This window comes from Dipodomys merriami, unplaced genomic scaffold (assembly GCF_024711535.1).
Source record: "Dipodomys merriami isolate MVZ:Mamm:240054 unplaced genomic scaffold, mDipMer1.0.p SCAF_124, whole genome shotgun sequence".
NCBI classification, from domain to species: Eukaryota; Metazoa; Chordata; class Mammalia; order Rodentia; family Heteromyidae; genus Dipodomys; species Dipodomys merriami.
Genome location: NW_027202538.1, coordinates 1,797,715 through 1,821,437, shown reverse-complemented (window position 1 = coordinate 1,821,437; position 23,723 = coordinate 1,797,715). Strand labels below are relative to the sequence as shown.

Below are 23,723 nucleotides of genomic sequence, written 5' to 3'. Positions count from 1 at the left end.
ACATGGCAGTTCTTAATGTACATACTGCTATGTGGAGAACTTAGCCCCCTCTTTTTTTGTAGTTGGTCATGGGGTTTGAACTCTGCACCAGGGTGCTGTCCCTCAGCCCTTCAGCTGAAGGTGAGCAATATCCCACTTGAGCCACAGCACCAAATCCTGTTCTCTGGTGGTCCATTGGACATCAAGTCTCACAGACTTTTCTGCCCAAGCTGGCTTGGAACCATGGTCTTCACATTTCAGCCTTCTGAGTAGCTAGGATGACAGTTGTGAGCCACCAGCGGCTTCCAGCTTCACCTCGTCAGGCCACAATCTTCTTTCAACCCTTCACTTCAGACTTTGTCACCCAGCATCCAAATCCGTCCTTCAATGGAGAGAATACAGACATAATAATCCCACCCCTGCACCCATTTGCCCACTCCCTGCCTGCCACAGTCCAAGTCCTCTTGAAGCTCTGGCTTCAAACTGGGGCAAACGGGGAGTTCTTAAAAATGTCTATACATTGAAGCCAGCAGATGGTCTCCCAAACAAAGCCTCTCCCACACACACACCTCCACCATTTTGCTTTCTTTCTTTTTTCAGTTGTGGGGCTTGAATTCTGGGCCTGGGTGCTGTCCTTGAGTTCTTCAGCTCAAGGCAAGCACTCTACTACTTGAGCCACAGCACCACTTCCAGTTTTCAAGTGGTCCGTTGGAGATAAGAATCTCAGGGTCTTTCCTGCCCATGATAGCTTTGAACCATGATGCTCAGATCTCAGCTTCTAAGTACCTAGGATGGCAGCCATGAGCTACTGGCACCTGGCCAAAGATAATTTTCCATCCTTTTCATCCTATCCCCTCAGGAGACTGATATCTGAAGACTACAGTTGGATTCCACCCATGGCACAAAGTCCATTAGAACTTTTTTTCTACAATTAAACACCCAAAAATGTTGGAAGTGAAGCTTTGGCTCAAATGGTAGAGGACTAGCTTTGATCATCAAAGACAAGGGATAAAACCCAGTCCTTAGTTTCAAGCTTTTTCTAGCAAAGACCCACCCAAAAAGGGAAGCAGGTTGGTACACGGGAGCTCAAAGTTCACACATAATACTCAGGACTCCCAGAACAGACCCCATCCGGCTCTGATTCTCTAGATTCTATGTCCTACATCATGGCAGTCTTAGATGGGACTGACCATGCACCAACTTAGGATGTTGAAGTACAATCTCATACTGAGGATCCCCTGACCTTATCAAAGACTCAGGATCTCTCATTCTCCTGCATTGACACTGGGCAGCAAGGTGAGTTGCAGTTATCCAACCACAGGATGTGAATATGAAAGGATTTCTCTGCCAGGGACTCCAACTGGAGGGGCTCTAGGTCCCTCTCTCTCTGGAAGAAAAGTGCTGGTCCATCCCAGGAATGTTCCTAGGTTGTAAGTATCCTCAAAGAAACAACCCTGCTCAGAGCCCAGTGCCTCTTGTTTTCCCACCAGCCTCTATCCAAGCCTGCCCCACCTTCAGTCAGCCCTTTCTGAATCCCAGATCTGCCATGTAGACTAAAGGTTGAGCCAGCAAAGAGACCCACCTCTGCCTCTGAGAATGGCAGTCACATGGTCCTAGTGCCCTCTACAGGAAGTCTCGAAGTAACTCAGGTCTCCACTCCTTCCTCATTCCCTGACTGTCCTGTGCCAGTGGCCCACTTACCTCTGTCTATGTTGGCGGAATAAACACCGGGAGTGTCATCTTCTGATTGAGCCAACGAAAGTCCCGGTCCCCAAGGATGTACTGCACAGGCATCCTGCAGTGGACAACAGCCAGGCAGTCAATGGTGAACCCAAGGTTCCAGGACTCTTAATAGAAGTGTGGCTGGGTCAAAGACTCTATAACTGGTGGTCTATAGTGTCAGGAAAGGTCATGGCTCCAATGTCCTGAAACACCTGACCTTGGATCTTCCTACCTCTTCCCTCATCCCAACACCTCCCTAGCCCTTAGACAATTTCTTATTATCTGTCCAGGAAATAAACTTGCTGGGGCTGGGATAATTGAAACCTGGTGACCCCCCCTGAGCCCTAGGTCCTTCCTGAGGCTGCTTCCCCCTGCAGTTGGTGACCACACAGCTCCTGGATGTCATGAAGTTGCTGAAGGGTCAGTGGCTTAATCCTACATACTGGCTTTAGGCTCTGAAATGTTACCCACAGAGATTGTGAGTGGTTGGCTTTCTTGATCCAGGGACTCCAAACCAAGGCTCGCATGCTCCCTTCTTCCTTCCTTTCCTCTTTTTTTCCCTTCATCCTTCCTTCCTCTCTCTCTGTTTCCTTCCTTTGTCTCACTCCTGGCCTTGAATTCAGAGCCCGGGTGCTGTCCTTAAGCCTTTTTACTCAAGGTGACCAGTCTACAGCTTGAGGTACACATCCATTTCTGGCATTTTCTTTTTGGTTGTTAGTTGGAGATAAGAGTCTTATAGTCTTTCCTGTCTGGGCCTTAAGCCTTGATCCTCCCATCTCAGCCTCCTAAGTAGCTAGGATGACAGGCATGAATCCCCAGCATCCAGTTCAAACCAAGGTTTCTTCCTGTGCTGTGGAACCAGCACCAGAACCTTTCATCATCTATGACCCCCACTCCCTTACCTCCTTGAGCATGGCACATACTGTAACTCTTTGTTGGATTACTAAATGAGCATCTGTCTATTACAATATTATAGAAAAGTCCCATTCAATTCATGTAAGTATCCTGGGGCAGGGCGGGGGGAGGCAAAGCCTGATGTAGCTCTCCCACAGTTCTCCCTCGTCCCTCTTCCCACCCTCCTGATGCCACTACACTTAACTGTTTTGGCTCCCAGGATGTGAGCCACGATGTGCTCGTTGGATTCTGGGGCCACTGGGATGCCTATCTTCTCAAAGATCTCTGTCCAGTGGCGGACCAACTCTGTGGCACTCCATGCCCCCTCAGGTGTGAATGAGGTTGCCGTGAGCTGAACCCCTGGCTCAAGTGGCCTCCTTTCCTCTCCGTGGGGCCAGACAGGATGGTCCACTATATCTGGCCCCAAGTTTCATGTTACAGAGAAAGGATTCTCGAGGCATCCCGGATCTCTAAATCTCCCACAGTCCATTGCAGGTGCTGAAAATCATCTCTGCTCACAGCTGGCAGGCTGGGGATGGTGAGGTCACTCTCTGCTCCCCATGACATCCTTGACTGTGGTGGTCACCCTAGAGAGAGCTGTAGAAGAATCAGCACCTGCCAGAGAAAGGCAGTCAAGGCACGACATTCATAGCAGGAGACCATCTGGCTTGGGAACTCTGTGTGTGCCACTTTGAACTTCACTGTCTGACCGCTGAATTGGTTCATGTAATTTGACCCATGAACCCAGGCATTAGTGGAAATTGCCAGCTTCAAGAAAAAAAAAACCTGGAAAAGGTGGCATATCACTTGTCCCAATCAAATTTAAAGGGTTCCAAAATCAGTGGTCCCCTTTTCCTTCCAGACAGCCTACAGCAGGTTATAGAAACTGGCAATCAGAGAGCTCTAGCTAACTGCCACAGTATGATACCGAACAGGCTCCAGGAGGGGAAACTTGCCTACCACTGTCCAGCTGGAAACGGCCCAGGTGGGACACAAATTGGAGACTGCAGGACTCTAGGGAGGACTACACATGGATGCACTGCCCCAGGAGGGAATCCACACCACCAGAGGGGGCCCAGAGCCCTCTGCCCAGATGCCCATAGACACCGTCAATGTCGTGGGTAAGGTTCTCCTCTCATCCTTGGTTGTGGTGAACCATCTGCCTTGTTACACCGTTCACCACTCCCCAGACACTCCTAGCTTCACAGCCCTTGCCCTACTCCCACCCATCTCATTCCTTAATTATGTTTGGCAGGCACATTCCCAACCCTTGAATTAGCTCCAACTATACACATGAGAGCAGAGTGTCTGGCTGGAAGAGTGTGGCTGTGGTCACACTGGCCTCACGAGACTTCTGGCTGAAGACAGGACAGGTGTCCACTCTGTTCTGTGGTTCACACAGGCCTCCTAGGGAGTCCATGCAGGTCCAGCAGCTACTGTGGCTGCAAGAAAGTGGAAGAGGGAGGTGGAAAGAGGTGGAAAGGAACATATACTGAAACCTTCCCCAAAGGAGCCATGAAATGGTGAAGGAGAAAACAAAAATTGTGGCTGAGCTCATACTGGGCATTATGAAAAAAGAACAACAAATACACACATACACACAAATAAACTGCTTTTGCTCTTTTTAGACATGATGACTTAAATATACTTTCATTTTTCTCATCTCCTAATCTCCCAACACACACAAACACACACACACACGCACACAAACACACACACACACACACACACACACACACACACACACACACACACACACACACACACACACATCTAAACCGGTCACAAAAGACTCACCATGCAGCACCTGCAATTTGCCAACTGATCACTGATCTGAGCACAGTCAGGCTGTACGAGGAGAAAGATGATCGATATCTCCCTCCCTCCCTCCTTCCCTCCCTCTCTCTCTCTCTCTCTCTCTCTCTCTCATACACACACACACACAGAGAGAGAGAGAGAGAGAGAGAGAGAGAGAGAGAGAGAGAGAGAGAGAGAGAGAGAGAGAGAGAGAGAGAGAGAGAGAGATAGAGATAGATTCAGAGCAGTGCCTCTCCTGAGTATTTTAGTTCCTCATCTGGGCAATGTACAAGCTCGAGCATGGCAGTTCCCTTGTCAGAACCAGGGGCTCCCACCCAAGGGGATCACTGCTCTAATAATGCAGAACCACCCTGCCTCTGGCTTTACCAAGGGCCAGACCCTTCCACTGGGAACAACCAGCCTTGACTCCCCATTCACCAAAACCCTAGGCCCGGACACTAGGTGAAGGAATCCCGAGACAAGTGACTCCTCAGAGCCCGGACAAAAACAAATCAGGCAGTTCTGGTGCCTCCAGAGAGGTGTCTGACTTAGGGTGGGAGCGTTGTTAGGGAATTTGATGGGGTCTTAAAGGCTACATACATGGATGGATTGCCTACTTCCAGCCTAGATGCTTCTGGGCTAACTGGCGGATTCTTGGGGAGGACTAGGAGACCAGAAGGACCAGGAATACCAGCAGAAGCTCTCAATGCTGGGAAATGTGATCACCCTGTGAGTACTGGGGGGGCAGGATAGGTGTGTGTGTATCAGAGGGGGTGTGTTCCTCCCAGATAGTCACCCTCTGAACCCCTGTGTCCTCACCTCCCTAGTGGGTTCTTCTGGGACCCTCCTCAGGTGAAAGGGTGACCTAGCACAGAAGACAAGGGCTCACACAGCAAGGGGGGCCTATCCCCTGCATCCAACACCCCCCACCCCCAGCAAAAAGGAAAAGACCCGAGAAGGCAGGTGTGGAGGTGCTCCTCCCCACATCTGACTAAAGCCACTAGGTTCCCACCAGGGAGAGGAAGGGTGCAGATGTGGCTTCCACTGCTCTAGGCCAGGGTTTCTGTGGTGCTCTCTCCTCACCAATCACTGTATCTGCCCTTTTCCTGGCACACTGGCTGCTAGGAATTGGGGTGGGATCCTTGGGTGACACCCACCCCCCTCTCCTGGGGCACATTTGTGGCAGAGCCAGGGTGGACTGTGGGGTGCAGAGGAGGTGCAGGCAGGATGGGAGAGAGTAGGCTGGAGGCGGGGGTCTGGGTCTGCGGGGGAGGGAGTGAGGAGGTTCGCTGGGTGTGGGAGTCACCAGGTGTGGTCCCATGGGGCAGCCACTCACGCGTGCTGCTGGGAGAAGCTGTAGGCAATGGTTCTGGGTGCATCCAGGCCCGGAGTGCAAGGACCAAGGGCAGGGACCAGGTCGGGCCTCATGCCAGGCAGGGACCCACCATCTCTGCTGGGAGATTGCTTATGGGGCCGCCTATCAGAGCAGGCAGAGCCATATTTGAAACTCGGTGCTGCTGGGAGGGGGCGGGGGCACCTGCACGGGGCTGTGCTTTCTGCCACCCCTGCCTCAGCTGCCATCACCACCACCACCACCTCTGCCTCAGCTGCCTGCTTCCGCTGCCTCCACCACAGAAGCCACCACCGTGCTTCCCGTGCCAGGACCTCAGATTCAGGGCAGCCATGGCCGCCATGCCCTGTGGGGCTGCCCGCAGTGATGTGCCTGCCTTGCTGGCTCCAGGTGCTCTGTGCTCCTGTCCAGGACTGCACTTTGTTTGCAGCAGCTGCCAGCCGCTGGAACGGCTTCCCCTTGTGCTTGTGCTTGCTCTTCTCTCTGCTCTTTCTCTCTCTGCCCCGGCTCCACTCCTGGGCCACCACACAGGCATGCCTACTCTCCCCCCATTGCTGCCATCACAGTGTACCCCAGGGCCCCACCCCCTCCTCCACTTGGCCATGCCCACTCCTCCCTTAGGCCATGCCCCCTACCCTTAGATGCAATCACAGCCCTGACTGGGCTCTAAGGCTACCAGGCCATGGCAATTGCATTATCACCTCAGCTCAGCACGCTCCCCCAACCCCAGTACCTTCCCCAGGGATGGAATCTCCCCTCAGCTCCACCCCTGGAAGAGACTCTCCTCCATCCTCCTTCACTCCACACACTAAGAATGTGCATGGTGACCCTTGTGTGTGTGTGTGTGTGTGTGTGTGTGTGTGTGTGTGTGTGTGTGTGTGTGTGATTGTTGGGGATAATTACCTCTCAAGGACTCAGAACATAGCACTCTTTGGGATGACACACAGCACACTTCCAAAAACAGCACAAAGCACCCTGTGTAAAGGACTCAGCACACAGCTCCCTTTGAAGGACTCAGCATATAGTACCCTGTATAGAGTACTCAGCACACAGCACCCTTTGAAAGAGGGAGTCCATAGCTTGCAGTGTAAAGGACTCAGCACATTGCATGCTTTGAAAAACTCAGTACATAGCACAGTTTCCCAGGGGCTCATTACACAGCACCCTCTGTGTTAATACTCCACACATAACCCTTTGAAAGGCTAAGTACAAAGCACCCTTTGTAAATCACTCATTGCATAGCACCCTTCGAAGAACTCAGCACATAGAAGAATTTTGAAGGTTTCATCACATACCGCACTATGGCAGGACTCAGCACATACCACACTGTGGAAGCACTCAGCACACAGCACCATTTGAAAGACAATACTGAGCACCCTGTGTAAAGGACTCAGCACACAGCACTCAAAAAACTCACCTCATCCCTCTCTTCTCAAGAGCTCAGCACATAGCAGGACCCTTTCAGATGAATTAGCACACCACACCTTTTGAAGGACTCAGCATACAGTACGTTGTGTAATGGACTCAGCACACAGCACCCTTTGAAAAACTCAGCACTGCCCACACTTCTCAGGGACTCAGCACATAGCACCCTATGTGATGTCTCAGCAAACAGCACCTTTTGGAGGACTCAGAACAAAACCCCCATGTGGGAAAGACCCAACAAATAGCACCCTTTGAAGGACTCAGTACATAGCTGTATGTCACAGGTTCAGCTTTCATTAGAATTAGGGTGCTTTCTTCAGTATCCCCATTCTTCAGAAACACTTCACAAATCCTACTAGTTCACATTTAGCCAACCTGTGTTTTATGGGGGAGGATCAGCTGGGGGTCTTGAACTCAAATTTTGGCGGCCCTGTCCCTGAGCTCTTTGGTTCAGTGCTAGAGCTCTACCACATGGAGGCACAGCTCCAATTTTGTTTTTTTGGGTTGTTCTTTGACAGGTCTTATGGTGATAAGGAAGACCAAGTTGGGGTGTCTGTGTGCAAAGGCTCTTAGCTCAACCTGGAGCTGACCTCTCTCTTTCTTGTGCCCCTGGGAAGCTAGGCCTCCTGGAGCTCTCTTGGCCTAGGGTGGAACAGACTTGCTCTGGCATCAGCACTCAGGGTGAACAAAAGTCAGCTTGGCCCTGGTCACTTCTTAAAATTGAAATTTAGAGGACAATGTCACGGGGCCGCATGTCCCGCAACTGGCCACCAGGGGGCAGGAGTGTCCCGCCATAGGGATTCTACCTGTGAGTTGTGTTACTTTTGCTTCCCTGGGGTCTCCATCATGCTTCCAAGTCACCCTGGACAGGAAAATCATTGAGACACTTACCTACATTTAACAGTCGAAAGGCAAGTGGGGCTGTGGCTCAAGTGGCAGAGCAGTAGCCTTGAGCAAGAAAACTCAGAGATAGAGCCTAGGCCCTGAGTTTACACACACACACACACACACACACACACACACACACACACACACACACACACTACATGCATGGAAAATCAGAGATTTCTACACCGCAATCTTTGGGTATTCTCTACTTTTCCCCCACTAAGCCTGGTGGCTGCTGGCCTAGGTGTCTGATGCATACACCGCTACCTGGCATCTTTAATTTTGGGAACAGAATGGGTAGAAGGTCATCCTTCTCCGATCCCAGCTCCTTGATTGGGTCATGTTCTATCCAGGCCCTTTGGGGCTCCTTTACAAAATTGCCAAGATACCTTCAAAAGTCATCACATACTGGACACTGGTGGCTCATGCCTGACATCCTAGCTACTCAGGAAGCTGAGATTTGGAGGATCACAGTGCCAAGACAGCCTGGGCAGAAAGTGTGTGACACTCTTATCCTCGATGAACTGTCAGAAAACAAAAGTGGTCCTGTGGCTCAAATGGTAGAGTGCCAGCCTTGAGAATAAGAGCTCAGGTACAGTGTTCATGGCCAACAACAAGGAGAGGCTTTGCATGTTGGCTTTGGGATTGGCATTGGCCAAATATAATTGGAATTTTCAAGTGCTCCACGACAAAGCAGTGCCTCCTTTAGTCCTGTGCTGGTCCATCTTTTCTCACCCCTTGGTGTTGTCCATGTTTTAGGTCAGCATGGCTCTGGATGGAAGGGAGGGCTCCAAGGAGGAAGATCCCAGAGCAATCACCGCATCTCCTTCTGCCATGCTCACCCTGCTGCTTCTGCTCTTTGCCACAGACCTTCTTCCTGGTATCCATCCATGAGGTCATCACCGCCAACATAGTGGTGAGTGGTGGGTTTGGCCTAACTCAGGGCAGTCAGAGGTGGAAGTAGTTCTGGGATTAGAAGCTTCCACCCTGGGTGTGGGCTGAGCCCAGGGTTGACTTTTATTTCATCCTGAGCCTTGCAGTGGTGGGAAGACAGTGTAGACTCCACATTGAGTCAGGTAAATTGGAATCTGGAGGACCCCTTGTGTGGGGGAGGATGTGGGGCTCACGGGGCCACTATTAATAGTCCTCTCTTGGTACTCCCCTCTCCCTCCCTCATCCCTCAATGGTATAAGAGAAACTTCAAGTAAGGGTTTGGGAATAGGGGGCGGAGAAGTATTTTGGTGTGAACCAGAAGTGCTTCATATTAATCCTAGCCCCTATTTCTTATTTATCTGAGGAATGGCCATATGGGTTTGGGAGGGATGAATCATCCTAGCTGAGAATGTGGCTCAGTGATAGAGTGGTAACCTAGCATGACTGAAGCCCTGGGCTTGATTCCACACAGAAAAAGTTGGAAGGGGAAGTGGGGCTCAACTGGTTGAGCACCAGCCTTGATCAAAAAGAGCTCAGGGACAGTGGCCAGGCCCTTAGTTCAAGCCCCAGTACTGGAAGAAAAAAATCTTTGTTGGAGGCTTTTTTCCCCTCTGAAAACAATTTATTCTTTGTGATAAGCATAACATGGGTCCCTTCCCTCGCCACCAATGGGCCATTAGATGTCCCTTGAACTTGGGCCACCTCCAGGGAGCCTCTACCCTACCCGACCCCCAGTTTAACCTTCCCATCACCCAGCAGATGGAGGCCTGAGAGAAGGCCACCTGACCACCTAATTCCGGTGGCTGCCAAGGCTTTTGAGAGTCAGTATGTCATATGGAGAGTCATTATCTGCATCAGTCTACAGAAGAAAGAGAGGGAATGCTCCTCACCTGAGCTGTGGGCAGATCTGTATCTGGGGCATCTGCAGCAAGATATGCTCCTTGGGGGAGTCCTCTATGGTGATGAGAACCCTGACCTATCCTCTGGCAGTTTCCACGCTGTCTTCAAGTTGCAATTCTTCAAAACCTTTCTGCTCCTCCCTTAATTTACCCACCACAGGCCCTGATGCATCTGAAGCAGCTTTGGTGGTGGGGCTCAGCCTGTGTTGCATCTGGAGCCTGCTGTCCATGCCTTCCTCTGTGAGGATCAACAGCAGCTCCTGTAGCACTCTCCTCTTCTCCATCTTCTCCTGGAACAGCCAGCACACACACTTGGCTTTCTCCCAAAACAGCTCATTCAGGACCAACATCTGCTCTTTACACACCACAAGGGACTCCTCAATTGTTTGGATGTGTGCTGACAGCTGGCTGCATCGATGGTGGAGCTCACCTGCTGGATTCTGGAAGTCCACCTCATCAGGCAGGTTGTGGATGAATCAGATTTTCTTCTTGGACGCCCATGTGTCATGCTTCCCATTCCCATGATTGCTGTGGTGGCAGCTCATGGGGCAGGGGGCTGTAGCTCCAGCTCAGTCTGGCACTGAGCTGCCAGTAGGGCCAGGTGCCTACAGCTGGCCCACCGCTCCTGTGGTATGATTTCCCCCCTGTTGATCTCAGCCTCAGTGTGTTAACAGAGCCTCATCCATCTACCAGGCAACATGGAATGTGGGCGTAGCCACAATTCTTGTATCCCACTGGTCAGAAAGAAACATGAAATAATGGGGGTGTGGCCAGAAACCTGTGATGCAGGCAGAATGGGCAGAGTTAAGATGACAGTGGCTCCCCCAGCCCCTTTCCCAGGGAACTCTGTCCAATTCAGTTGGGGACAAGAGGGTGACCTGCTCGAGCCGGATGTCTGCACAGATTATTGTGTATGTCCATTTGTTTCTAGTTTTGGACCTTGAACTCAGGATCTGGCACAGTCCCTGAGCTGCTTTTGCTCAAGGATAGCCCTCTACCACAGGAGCCACACGGCTCTGCTTCTGGCTTTGTTGGCATTGAAGTTGGACAGGGGTTTCAAGGACTTTCTGACTTAGAGTGACCATGATCCTCCTTTCACAGCCTTGTAAGTATCAAGGAGGAGCCACTGGTGCCTGCGTCATCATTGGTTTTGCTGATGTTCTTGGACACACCCTTGAGTTCCCTATCCTCAGGATTAAGTGGTGGGAGCTGGAGCCCACAGTTGGAATCCTGTTCCTGCCACTTCCAAATGCAGGAGATCCGAAGAAACTCATTCCTATCCATATGAATACCAATGGAATGTGATGTATGTTGTGATTGAATGGGCAGTTCTTGCATGATTCTAGGATAAAATTATACACGATTGTATTCTAGCATACTGATCAATTTTAATTAATACTTTATGAAGCATTTAAACAATCAAATTTATTAAATGGAGGCAGAATGAAATACCGAAGAATTGGGCATCACATAGTATAGAGATGCCATTTTTTCTGCCCAGACTTTCTTTACTTAATTGCTATATAACATTTTCTGAATGTACTTTGGTATATGCAAGTAGGATATATTATACTTGATCTGGAAATCAATTATTCAAACTGTTTTTTTTTTATCAAAATGCTTATAGCACAATAAAGAGGTAAATCAAAATTATGTATATTTGAAGACAATGCTTGGTTAGTCCTCTTCTCACATTACCCATTCCCTTCTTGAGAATAATACACATTGTAAGGAAATGCTTAGAATGTTTTGGAGAAATAGGTTGAATTTAAACCAGAGTTACTCTATGTTGCATTTTGTTTACTTTATATCTAGTAAAGCTAAATTCTTACCTTATCATTTTCCTTAGGCTTTATATTCAGGTTTAATCTCTGATGGGCAACAGATAAAGATATAAACATTTTTTAACAGTTGTTAAATTTAGGCTGAGGAATCTAGGTACAATTATGCTCATGCAGATAGGCCTCATCAGTCATGAGACCATGATACCAAAATGTTAACCAATGCTTATTGGTGTCATGCTTATGACATTTTGTGTATTATAAACAGTGGTTATTACTATTTATTTTGTAATCAACATCATTTCATGGGTTAGGAATTGATATGAGACATTATACTCAGAACTATATTGAAGGAGGAATCCAAAATTAGTTACCAAGATATAGACTTAACGCAATGTTTTTAAAATGCAAGTGAAAGAAATAATTTATGAAAAAGTCAACATTTACAATAAATACAGAATCAGTATGATTGATATTTTCTTTTATCCCAGTTGCAATACGGCTTGCATGATGACTTTTCTGGTTATATGTTTAGTTAGGACTTGATATTTAGTTGAAGTTCTGTTTTTTCATATATTCATTTCTCAGATCAAAGAGGAAATTAATTCCATGCCAGAGTCAACATCCATAATAATGTTATAGTTGTATCCTGCTACTTTGCCAAAGTTTCAAATGAGCATGAGTATCTTGGGTCTTTTTTGGATCTAATTAAATATGTATGCAATTTTGTCAGTATTAGAAAGATTTTTTGACCACCATTTATTAAACTATTATTTTCCAGAAACAACTACTGTCTTTTCATGAGAGTAGTTGTTTTCAGGTCGTGGGGCCTGAACTCTGAGCCTGAGCACTGTCTCTCAGCTCTTCAGCTCAAGGCTAGTGCTCTACCACTTGGGCCACAGCACCACTTCCGGCTTCTTTATTTTTGCTTATGTGGTGCTGAGGAATCGAAACCAGGGCCTCATGCATGCAAGGCAAGCACTCTACCACTGAGCCATCATACCAGCCCTTTTCATGAGATTTTTAATATCATTTATTTCATGGGTTGATATTTTCCTTTAAATAACCCACATTCTGTCTGCTACAAAGTGTAATTTGGAGTAGTTTTAAATTATGTACACTCAGGTACACTGCTCAGATTCTACTATTTGCATATTTTGTTCTTGTTGAATCAGTAGGATTTAGGTCTCAATATGGATACTATTAGACTTATTCATTGCATTTCTGAATTTTTTAAGATGTCATGATTTTTGTTATTTTATTCTCTTAAATATATTCAGATCTCAATCCACGTACAGTCACATTTCTTTTAAACAGTTTGATCCATTCAAGGGATTTGCTATATTAGGTTCATCTAGATGAATTTAATTACAAATGAACACAACTGTATTTCTGAGACACAGTTATCTTTATGGTTCTAGTCAAGGGTAACATGTATTTGAGGTTTTTGTGCTTAAAAATAACTGGGCCCAACATGTTTTAGTTCCTGAGGGCGTTCTAATTTGTTGGTTGTTTTTCCAGCTGTGGTGACTTCAACATATGTGTGCATTTTATTTCAATTGTTTTGTGTCTATATTTTGTTTCATATAACAGAAAGTACAAAAAGAATAAGTGATTTAGAACTTTTCGAAATAGAGTTCTAAGGGAGATACTTGAAGTTTTGTGACATCTGGGACTGGATAGGTCTTGTTAGTGGAGGGGGTAGTAGAATAACAGAGACATTGACATGATTTGAATCTTCCTCTTATTGCCTCACTATTTCATATAGTAATACTTCAAAGTCTTTAGTGGAAAGAAAATAATTTTGTTTGTATGAACTCAGAATTTTTGCTTTAATTGGGACACACTACACATTTATAATTGATTTTAACTCTAAAACCTTCTTTCCTTCTTTTAAAATTACAGATGTGAATTTATATTGCTAAAATAGCATCTACTAATTTATATGAAATAATCCAAACTATTTTCGCTTCACACTATATGTAATATAGACTGTAATAATCGTGAGTAATATAGTACATAATAACTGACTTTGGGGAAAGTCAATTACAGTGGATTTTGTGAGATACTGAGTAATAGTAAAAATTATATTTGATTCTATTAAAAAGTTCACAGTTACATCTAAAAATAACTCATAGTTATAAACTAATGCTAAAAACTAAGATTGCTTATTGGAAAAACCAGAAGTTTCAATAAGCTTGCTTTTTAAACATTGACTTGGATCTGGGCATTGGAGGCTCATGCCTATAATCCTAATTACTCAGGAGTCTGAGATTGAGGATAGTGGTTCAAAGCCAGCCTCAGCAGAAAAGTTGTGAGACTCTTATCTCCAATAACCCACTTGAAAACTAGAAATGGCACTGTGGGTCAAATGGTACAGTGGTATCGATGAGCTGAAGAACTCATTGAAATCTGCGACCAGGCCCATAGTTCAAGCCCCACGACCACCAAAAAAAATTGACATGGATTTTTACTTTATTATTTCATGATTTTTTATTGTGAAAATAAATATAGAGGGCTTAAAATTACATGAGCAAAGTAATGATTCCATTTCTTATCAAACATTGTTTCCCCCTCCCTTGTGTTCCCTTCCCATTCCTTCCCATCTTCCCCGCAAAGCAACCCATGCACCAAAGTTCTAAAGTTCATTTTCCGACATAACTTGTTGTATATCTGATTGTGGCATGGGACCACCTGTATCCCTATTTAAACAACTTGTTTTTCCCTTCCCCTCCACAAATTATAACAACATCAAATACAATGAAAACAAGGTTTATGTCATGGGGGAGGGACATACAAAGCAACAAAGAAATCATCTTATAAATATCCTAAAAAAAACAATAGCAAGAGAAAAAACATTTGAGTCCTTATCTTTGGGTTCATTTCGCCCAACATAAACTTATCTGATCATTTCTGCTTGTCCAAGATAATGAGTACATTCCTTTTCAAGAATTGTAGCCTCCTCCTTTGTTTCCCCTTCCCATCCCACCGTCCCCACGCGCCCCCAAACAGCTCTCCCACCCCACCAAAGTTGTAAAGTTCATTTTCCACATAACGATTTATTCATCTCATTGTTGCAATAGGTCCACCTGAATACCTATTTAAACTATTTGTTTTTCCCTTCCCCTCCACAAATTATAACAACATCAAATACAGTGAAAGCAGAGGTTATACCATGGGGAGGGACATACAAAGCAACAAAGAAATAATCTTATAAATGTGTTAGAAACACATGCATGAAAGAAAAAAAAATTTGAATACATATCTTAGGGTTCATTTCCCTAACATCAACTTATCTGACCTTTTCTGCTTGACTCAGACATATACTACTTATTGCAAATAAGGGAAATCATGGGGCCTAAGTTTCATTGGGCCTGGCTTACTTCACTTAATATAATTTTTTCCAAGACTTTCCATTCCCTAACAAATGGGGAAATGCCATTCTTTCTGATGGAGGCATAGAATTCCATTGTGTATATATACCACATTTTCTTGATCCATTCATCTACTGAGGGGCATCTGGGTTGGTTCCATATCTTAGCTAGGGTAAAGGTAATTAAGGCTGCAATAAACATAGTTGTGCTGGTAGCTTTAGTGTGGTCTTGTTTGTGAACATTTGGGAAAATGCCCAAAAGTGGGATTCCTGTGTCATAAGGGAGCTCTATGTGGAGTCTTTTGAGGAACCTCTTTACTACTTTCCAAAGTGGTTGAACAAGTTTACACTCCCACCAACAATTCAGTAAGGTTCCCTTCTGTCCACATCCGCTCCAGCATCTGTTGTTATTAAAGTTCTTGATTTTAGCCATTCTAACTGGGGTGAGGTGGTATCTCAATGTGGTTTTGATTTGCATTACTTTTATGGCTAGAGAAGTTGAGCATATCTTCATGTGTCTAATGGCAATCCTTCTTTCCTCTTCAGAGAAATTTCTCTGTAAGTCTTTAGCCCACTTATTTATTGGGCAGTTGTTTCTTTGAAAATTTGTTGTTGGGGAATTTAATTTTTTGAGTTCCAGTTATATTTTGGATATGAGACCCTTATCTGTTGTATGGCTAGTGAAGACCTTCTCCCAATCCGTGGGCTTTCTATTGATCTTGCTAGCTATGTCCTTTGCCATGCAGAAGCTCTGCAATTTCATGCAATCCCATTTGTCCAACCTTTCTTTTATGTGTTGTGTTTCTGGGTCTCTATTAAGAAAATTTTGGCCTGTGCCAAGAGACCTAGGGTTTCTCCTATTCAATCCTGTAAAGTTTTCAGAATGTCTGTTTGACTCCGAGGACTTTGATCCATTTGGAGTTGATTCTGGTGCAGGGTGATATATAAGGATCTAGCTTTAGTTTTCTACAAGTAGTTAACCAATTTAGCCAACATCATTTACTGAAGAGCCTGTCATCAAGTTTGTAATATAACAACGACATATACAATTTCAATTTCTTCTAATTCACTATGAGGATACTGTAATAACCAGTGGAGCCAGAATTATCTGTGGGAGCCATTAATCTTTGTAAATTCTTGGCCTGGCCCACCGGAGAGTGTGGGGAATGCCACCAAAGGTGAAGGTGTCAAGCCTCACTTGGTGAGCTGTCAAGAAGTGATTGAACATTGGGCAGTTTGGAAAGTGACGGTTGAAAACAGGCAGAAGACTCTTTGGAGTGAGGAGAGGTACAATCTATATATAAGTTGCATTTTTAGAGCATTGGAAGGGAATATAAAAATGAGAGCTACCTGGATGGAAGAAAGTGGTAAGGCAGCAGGAAGGGAAAAACCTGAGAAGAGAGGAAGCAGAAAAGTGGTCATTAGGGCAGAGTAGTGTAGTCATGTGGAGACTGGAGAGGCCTGAAGAGAAGAAGGAAATGGTGGAAGGGAAAAAGAGAAAGACCAGAAAGGAATGACAGGTCTGTACTGAAGGAGGGAGTAATGGAAAAGTTAAAAGCCTTGCCCATTGAGGTTTGGAGCTTTGGAGATCATAATTTTTTGGCTGGTGGTTTGCAGACCAACTAAGATAGGGCGGGGCTGCCCATTGGAGGTCTCAGGTTTGGTGGTCAAGGCTGATCTTGGACCTGGTTATCCAGTCCAGGATAAGGTAATCACAGTCTCTTTTCTAGTGTAAATTGGATTATTATATTAAATGTGACTCAATGGTTTGTCTCCTTGCCTTAGAGGTAATAAGTACGCAAGTTCACAGAAAGAGCTTCAAGTCTCAAAGGCCGTGAATTTTTTAAGATGTGTTGTAGCCATAATAGGTTTGTAAAAACACAATGGGACAGTGAAATAACAATGCCAATACCACAATATCATCTCAAAATAATGCTTTGATACCACAATTCGTTGTTGATACCATTCTCATGATGAGGTCACAATAAGTTTGTGATGTCACAATAGGTTCATGATGTCAGAGTGGCATGGGATATCTCAAATGTCATTAATTGATAATGAATATATGAGCTTAAAAAGGGACTGTAATGTCTCCAAAGGCATGTGTTGTCACAAATGTGATGCTGTTCTAACAGCTTTGTGATGTCACAATGTGACACAATGGTCATGACATCTGGCAGTATGATGTCATAAGGGATTTCTGATATCACATGTCATACCAGAAATATGAGATTGAAAACAGATTATGAGCTCACAAAGGCCCTACTATATGACAATGGCAGCATGTCACAAAACTTACAAGGACAGGACTGGTTGTGAAGGCACAGCAGGTTAATAATATCACAATGGCAATGTGATGTCACAAAGGATTGTGATATCACATTGGTTATATGGTCAAAATGGGTTTCTGAAACAGAATGAATTCACAGAATCGGCCTTCACACTGTTAAGTCATAACAATGTCACTGTGATTTATAATGCTATGATGCCATTGTTGTTTAGTGATGTCACAATGAACTGATGGTGTCATAATGACAATTTGATGTCACTGCTGATTTATGATGTTACAATGGTTATGAGGTCACATTATGTTTCTGATATCAACACACATGTCAAATTTGAAATAGAATGAAAAAGCCGGGCGCCGGTGCCTATAAACCTAGCTACTCAGGAGGCTGAGATCTGAGGATCGCAGTTCAAAGCCAGCTCAGGCAGGAAAGTCTATGAGACTCTTATTTCCAATGAAAACCACTAGAAAACCAGAAGTGGCTCTGTGGCTCAAGCGATAGCTTGCTCACCTTGAGCTGAAGAACAGGGACAGCACCCAAGCCTAGAGTTCAAGCCCCAGGACTGAAAAAAAAATTAAAAACAGGCATTCATAATCTTATTATAACATCACAATGGTAGTGTGATCTCATAATGCTATCTTGTCATTGTAGATTTGTGATGTCAAAAGTAGTTGATGCTGCCATAATGACAATATTATGTCACACTTGTGATGTCACAAAGGGTTTGTGATGTTACAATGGCATGTTTGATATCAATTGTCAGTTCACAATGAGGTTATAGTTACACAAAGGGACTGTGATGTCACAAAGGCCATGTGTTTTTGCAAAGATGCTAAGAAGTCCTAATAGGTTTGGGATGTCACAATGTGATAGTGATTGTCAAATGGCAATGAAAGCTCACAATGGGTTTGTGATGTCACATTTGTGATGAAATCAAATAATTTTGTGAAGTCATATCTCATAATCACATGTCGAATTTCAGTTGCTACTATTTCACAATGAGGATATGAGTTCACAGAAGAAGACTGAAGTATTAAAGGCTATGAATTTTCTAAAACGCTGTGAAGACACAGGTTTTTGAAAACACAGTGGAACAGTGACATCACAATGGCAATGTGATGTTGCAATATGATGACTTCGTAATGTTTTGATATCACAATTGGTGATGCAACACTGGTGATGAGTTTACAAGAGGTGTGTCACAATGTCACAATGGGTTGGTGATATCAAAATGACACATGTGATCTCAATTGTCATTAACCCACAATAAGTATATGAGCTCACAAAGGGACTGTGATGTCTCCAAAGGCATGTGTTGTCACAAAAGTGATGAAGTCCTAACAGGTGTGTGTTGTCAGAATATGACAAAATGCTCATAACATCTATCAGTGTGATGTCACCATAATCAAGATGTCACACTGGATTCGGGTATCACATTTCATACCTGGATTGGGTATGAGAGGATTGGAATTTCACATTGCGTTAGTGATATCACTATCGAAATATGGGGTCATGCAGGGATTGTGCTACCACAATGGCTATTAGATCACAATGTGTTTCTACTATAATACGTTTGTGCTGTCACAATTGGTTGGAAACGTCACAATGGTATGCCGGGTCTCAAATGTCATTAATTCGCAATGAAAATATGAGTTCACAAAGGGACTGTGTTGTCTCCAAAGTCATGTCATTGGCACAAATGTGATGAAGCCCTAACAAATTTGTGAGTTCACAATGTGACACCTTGTTCTTGATGTCTATCAATGTGATGTCACAATGTTCATGTCAGAGTCAATTTCTGATATCATATGTCATACCTGAAATATTATGAGTTTGAAAACAGATTATAAGCTTACTAAAGGCCTAAAATATCCTAATGGCAGCATATCGCAAAAGTTATGACTAAAAACTCATGGTCTTTGGAGCTTTTCTTTCTTTGAAATTGTTTCCTCATTGTGAACTAGTAGAAATTGAAATTGGACATGTCATTGTGATATTACAAACTCATAATGACATCACAAACTCATTGTGACCTTATCACCACTGTGACATCACAAAACCATTGTGACATCACATTGCTGTTGTGCCTTCACAATCACATTTTGACATCACAAAGCTATTGTGAACTCTGGAGATGTACAAGTTGTTATGTAGAAAACGAACTTTACAACTTTCATTGGGAGGGGGGAGGGGGAGCGGGGAAGATTGGGTGGGGGGGCAGGGGGAGGATGGGAAGGGATAGGAAGGGGAAACAAAGGAGTAGGCTACAATGTTTGATAAGAAATGTACTCATTATCTTGCCCATGTAATTGTAACCCCTCGGTACGGTATTTTCACACACAAAAAAAAACATGAAAAAAAAAACAACACATGACCTCTGTGGCATCACAGACCATTTGTGTACTCATATCTTCATAGTGAACTAATAAAAATTGTTATCACACATAGCATTTTATCATCACAAATACTTTGTGCAATAATTATGACTGTGAAATCACATTGTCATCATGACACCACCATTTATTGTGACATCACCAAACCCTAATGACACCATGCCATATTTTTCTTTTTTTAATTCTGTGAGTTTTTTTTATTGTAAATACACTGTACAGAGGATTACAGTTACACGAGCAAGGTAATGAGTACATATACTATCATCATTGCTGCCTTGACATCACATTGTCATTTTCATGTCATAGACCCATTTTGAATGCCTATCTTTGATTTCACTCTATCTGAAATGTGCCATTTGCATTGATATCAGGAAACCATAGTGAACTCATAACCTTTGTGACATCTAAATCTCTTTGTCACAGCACATTGCCTTTGTTATATCACTAACCCAATGTGACATCAAATACCTCTCCTGTTCTCATAATTTTGTGACATGCCATTGTGATATCTTAGGTCCTTTGTGAGTTGAAAATCTGTGTTTGACCTCGTATTTCAGATATGACATGAGATATCTAAAATCCTGTGTAACATCATGATATCACATCGCTGGACACCATAACCAATACGTCACTTTGTGACATCTCAGACCTGTTAGTTCTTCACCTTTTTGACTACATATGCTTTGCTGACATCAGAATCCCTTCCCAAACTTATATACTCATGGTGTGTTAATGACAATTGAGATCCCACATGCCATTGTGCCATCACCAACCCCTTGGGACATCTCAAATCTATTGCAACCTCCTCATCAGTATTGCATCACCAATTGTGACATCAAAACATTCTTATAACAGGATGGTGAGATATCACATTGTCATTGTGAAATCACTGTCCCATTGGGTTTTCACATAGTATGACCTCATACTATGGAGCTTCTTCTATCACCTGGTATCCTCATATTGAATTATGAGTCATTGAAATTTGATATATCATTCCATTCTGATATTACAAACAAACTGTGACATCACAAAATCATTGCGACCTGATCACCACTGTGACATGAAAAACCCAATGGGATATCTCATTTCCATTGTGACATTATGGATCACATTGGGCCATCCCAAACTTATTATGACCTCTTACCACCTTTGAAAACACACATGGCCTCTGTGACATCACAGAACCTTTTTGTATCCATATCCTCATGAGGAACTAATGAAAACTGACATCAGATATACCATTGAAACATAACAAATCCTTTCTGACATAATCATAATTGTGACAATATGTTGCTATTATGACACCATCAGCTCATTTTGACATGTAAAACTACAATGACATCATAGCATTATAACATCACATTGTCATTCTGATGTCATAGACACGTTGTGTTTGCCTATTATGTTATTTGATTCTATTTCTAATGTGGCATGTTGGTTGATATCAGAAATCCATTGTGAGTTCATGACCATTGTAATATCACGGTGCCTTACTAGCATCACATTGCCAGTGTGATGTCACATTGCCAAATGGATGTCAAAAAGGGATTTTGATGTGACAATGGTTATGACATCACAATGAGTTTCTGATATCAACCCACATGCCACATTTCAAATACAATGAAATCACAGATTTGGCATTCATAATGTGACAATGATGTCACAATGACAATGGCAAATGCTATACTGTCATTATCATTTTGTGATGTCACCATAAGCTAAAGATGTCATAAAAACAATATAATGTCACACTGGTTATGATGTCACACAGGGTTTATTATCTTACAATGGTTATGAGGTCACAATGTGTTTCTGATATTAACTGATATGCCACATTTGAAATAGAATGAAATCACAAGATATACATTCACAATGTGTCTATGACAGCAAAATGTCAATGCGATGTCATAATGCTATGATGTCACTGTAGCTTGGTGATGTCACAATGAGCTGATGGTGTCATAATGACAGTCTGATGTCACACTGGTGATGATGTCACAAAGGGTTTATGATGTCACAATGGCATGTCAGATCTTAATTTCCATTAGTTTATAGTGAGGATATGAGAATGAAGTCACAATGACATATACAAATGAACTGTGATGAAACAAAGGCCATGTTTTTTGTCAAAAGTGCTAGGGTTCTTAACAGGTTCTGGTTGTCAAAGTGTTAATGATATAAAAATGGGTTAGTGATGTCAAAACTAGTTTGCAATATCACATCTAATTTCTATTTTCAATTGCTACAAGTTCACAATGATACAAGTTCACGGAAGGAGCTTGATGTCTCAAAGGCCATAATTTTCTAAGATGTGATGAGATCATAATAGGTTTGTGAAAGCATGAGGGTTCAGTAATATCACAATTGCAATATGATGTCAAATTATAATGTCATAAGAGTGTTGTTATGTCACAATTAGTTGGTGATGCCATAATAGTGATGAGTTCAAAATAGTTTTGTGATGTCACAGTAGTTTGGTGATGTGACAATGGCATTCCAGACCTCAATTTTCATTAACTCATAATGAGTATATGAGTTTGAATGGGATTGTGAGGATTCCAAAGTCATTTGTTGGCACAAATGTGATGAAGTCAGAACAGATTTGTGATGTGACAATGTGACACAATGGTCATTACAATGGTCATTACAATGTCACAATATTCATAATATCACAGTATATTTCTAATATTTAATGTCATACCTGAAATAATATGAGATCAAAAATAGATTGAGCTCTCAATGGGCCTAACACAGTGGCAACATGTCACAAAACTTACGAGGACAGAATATGTTTGAGTTGTCACAGTTGTTTAGAGATATCACAATGGCAATGTTATATCACAAAGGTATTGTCATGTCACAATGGTTATGAAGTCAAAATGTGTTTTTGATATGAACCCACATTTGAAATACAACGAAATCACATAATAGGCCTTCATAATGTATATATGTTGTCACAATGACAATGTGGTGTCATAGTGGTATGATGTCATTACAGATTTGTGATGTCACAATGACCTGATACTGTCAAAAAGACAATATGATGTCACACCAATGATTATATTGTAAATGCTTTGTGATATTACAATGACATATCTGATCTCAATTGATATTTCACAATGAGGATACGGATACACAGAGGGACTGTGATGTCACAAAGGCCATGTGTTTTTTCAAAGATGCGAAAGATGTCATAATGGGTTTGGGAGGTATCAAGGTGATTGTAATGTCACAACAGCAATGTGATATCACAATGGCTTTGTGATGTCACATTGGTGATGAGCTCACAATGGACAAGACAGGTTTGTGATGTCAGAACAGGCTAATGATATCACAATGGCACTGTGATGTCACAAAGGGATTTTCATGTCACAATGGCTTTGAGGTCACAATAGATTTCTGATATCCACCAATATTGTTAGCTTGTAATAGAATGAAATCACAGAATAGGAATTCACATATGTCTCTAATGTCACTATGACATATAATGCCATAATATTATGATATTTAAGTTTAGTGATGTCAAAATGGCATGTCTAATCTTATTGGTAATTAAATTACCATGAGGATCCCAAAAGTTGCTATATGCTGAGTCCTTCAAAAGGCACATTGTGCTAAATCCATTACACAGAGTTCTTAGTGCTTTTTTTAAAAGTGTGCTGTGTGTTGTCATCCCAAAAGATTCAATGTTCTGAGTCCTCGAGAGGACAATCACACAACACACACACACACACACACACACACACACACACACACACACACACACACACACACACACACACACAACTCGGAGCATTATCTTGCACCTGCTTGGTGTGTGGTGTGGATGGAGAAGAGTCTCCCCAAGTGATTGGGCTGAGGGTATCTTCAATTCCCCCAGGCAGCTGCTGGGGTTAGGGGGAAGCCCTGAGCTGAGGTGAGGCTGCTTCTGCCATGGCCTGGTAGTCTTAGGGCAGAGTCAGGGCAGCACAAAGCCAGGGGCGGGGGCATGCCCGAGGTG

The 23,723-nt window shown here is 43.5% G+C and overlaps 1 long non-coding RNA gene across 1 annotated transcript; it reads right to left on the bottom strand.

Moving 5' to 3' along the window:
* Nucleotides 1-296: 296 nt before the first annotated feature.
* LOC138823846 (uncharacterized) lies at nt 297-3,499 on the bottom strand. The gene is made up of 3 exons (XR_011370924.1): nt 2,801-3,499; nt 1,681-1,774; nt 297-361 (listed from the first exon to the last, which is right to left on the bottom strand). It is a non-coding gene; the product is annotated as an uncharacterized lncRNA (long non-coding RNA).
* Between the last annotated feature and the right edge of the window lie 20,224 nt (nt 3,500-23,723).